Here is a 2,709-nt window from a genome sequence, read left to right on the forward strand (position 1 = left end):
GAGTGACACCTGGATCTGGAGAATGGTGCCATTGTCAACTAGAAATGTGGCCACAGCGTCTGCCTAACCAGAAGGATTCGTCTCAACCTTTCCCTCTCTTGGTATAGACAATCAAGAGTGATTTGTTGCCACTTTACATATTTATTAGTTATAAGCATTATTAATTTCTTAGTCATGTAACAATCTAATAAATCCAAGTAAACCAATAGCATAAAGATATTATTGATGGCATACATACTACTAGTATTCAAATTTTACATGCATGTAGTTTTTTTAGTGTTGGGTATTGAACCAGGGTCTCATGCATGCTAAGCTCTACCATGGTTCTACATTCCCAGACCTTGATAGTGAAATTTTAAGTACCTGAAGAAAAAAAAATCACAAGCCAGATGCTCTATATTGGACTCCATATTTATTTGTTTATATTTAAGTTTTAGAAATTTTCAGCCTTTTCTTCTTAGAATTTCCTAGGTTTTATCTGAATTCTCTGAGTAATATCCTATCCTTTGGTTCCATCTATATATTTGTTGATTGCAGATTCAAATTCCCAAGTGGTTGCCTAATCAGAATCCATTCCTCACGTCCTCTTGAAGGAACTGATTAATTAGGTTAAGGCACAGTCTCAACAAAACTAATTGGACTACATTCTATTTAAGTAGGAGGTTTTCCCTCTTGTGAGAGTCTTCTATTCATGGAAAAGAAATAAAGTCTTCTTGTCAAAAGTTATTAAGACATTCATATATGCAATACATTTTTCAATTTTCAAACTTAAAAGAATTGTTTAAAGTCAAGAAACAGGTTTTCATAAGAAATTGTATAAGATTATGAAATACATGACTAATCATTTTAATCTTAAGGTATAAATGGTGACATCAAATACATTTTCTCCTCTTCTCCTATCTTTGTTTTCCAAAAAGTGATAAAGCCAAGAGTAGCTTTTGGTTTTTGACATGGATTCTATGATTGGTTATCTTACTTTTGTAAATGATTAATGAAACAATTCTTATGGTAATTAATGCACATTTAGTAGCTTTATAAACCTAAACATAATGTGGAATATTGTTTATAACTAAATTCCAGGCACTGGAATCCAGCCATTGACTAAAATATTGGATTCCTTTAGAATAACAAAAATAAAACACACAAGAATATTTATATCAAGTACAAATTTGACAGGCTCATAAAATGAGGATACTCGAATCCATGGAATGTTATGAAATTTACCTGGGGGATGGACGAGCAGTGGGAGGCAGGTATTTAAGGCAAAGTGGACCAGCATGTACAATGACATGGAATTACTGAGCAACATAGTTTGTCTAAAGAACCATTAGTACTTTAGTGTATTTGGAACCTAGGAAATGAAGTAGGGTTGAGTGGAAGAGTAGTTGGACAGTCAGGAAGGTTAGGAGCACACTCGATGGAACGTTGTTCATAATTTGAGATTGAATAAGGCAGAGAGGTGAATAAATGGGCTAGTGCACTAGTGTAAGCAAGGTTCTGAGGTAAGGCTATGATAGCAGCAAAGAGGAAAGGGAGAGAAAATATCAAGAGTTACTTAAGAATGGAATTCAACTTGGCAACAGTGACTCATGCCAAGAGTCAGGCCAAGATTGGGAAGGCCAAGATTGGGAAGGCCAAGATTGGGAAGATCAAAGTTCAAGGTCAGCCCAGGCAAAAGTTAGCGAGACCCTATCTCAAGCTGGGTGCCGGGTTATATACCTGTCATCCAGCTGTGATTGGGAGGATTACAGTTCCAGGTCAGCCTAGCAAAAAAGTTTATGACTCCACCTCGACGGAAAAAAGTTGGGCATAGTGGCAAGCACCTGTCATCCCAGCGGCAACAGAAAGCATAAAATAGGAGGATCACTATCCAGACAAGGCTAGGCAAAAAGTGAAGCCTTATCTCCAAAATAACCAGAGCACAAAAGAGTTGGAGGCATGGCTCAAACAGTAGAGTGCTTAACTAGCAAGCATTAAGCCCTGAGTTCAAACCCCAGTACTGTTAGAAATAAAGAAAGAAAGAAAAAAAAAGAGAAAGAAAGAAAAGAATTGGAATTCATAGAACATAGTGCATGTGAATGTAAAAGAGAGAAGCTTAGAACATTTCCTGGAGTAATGGCTTAGATAACTGAATTTCATGAATGGGGTCAATCTCAGAAAGGAACAAAGGAGGAAAGATAGTAACATTGGTTTGAAAAGTCAGATAAATTGAGAAAATGTGCAGCAATGTGAAGATAGGTGTTCTATTCTGAAGGCAGATGGATATACATGTGAGAAAAGCAGGGATGGAACTACTAAGTAAAGGTTCAACCATATTTAGCCAAACCCAAGGAAGTGGATGAGACTTTCTGGAGAAGAATAAAGAGTAGTAAGAGAAGAAAGCCAAGGAAGTAAAAAAGCTTTTCTTTTTTTCTTTTTTCCCCTTTCTGTTTCCTTCCTTCCTTCCTTCCTTCCTTTCTTCCTTCTTGCCCCCCCTCCTTCTCTCCTTCCCTCCTTCCTTCCTCTTTTTGTTTTTTTTAGGAGAAAGCAAAGATTTATTAAAACATCATTGAAAGGGGACAGAATGATGGACAGCTATGCAAAGGAGCATAGTGTTCCAAGACAGGGTTGACAATAGGTTTTATACCTTGGATTAGGCCACTTTTGATTGGCTGTCTCTTTTTCAATGTTGTGTGTGTGTGTGTGTGTGTGTGTGTGTGCACCCACATG

This window comes from Castor canadensis, chromosome 14, assembly GCF_047511655.1.
Source record: "Castor canadensis chromosome 14, mCasCan1.hap1v2, whole genome shotgun sequence".
Classification (NCBI taxonomy): Eukaryota; Metazoa; Chordata; class Mammalia; order Rodentia; family Castoridae; genus Castor; species Castor canadensis.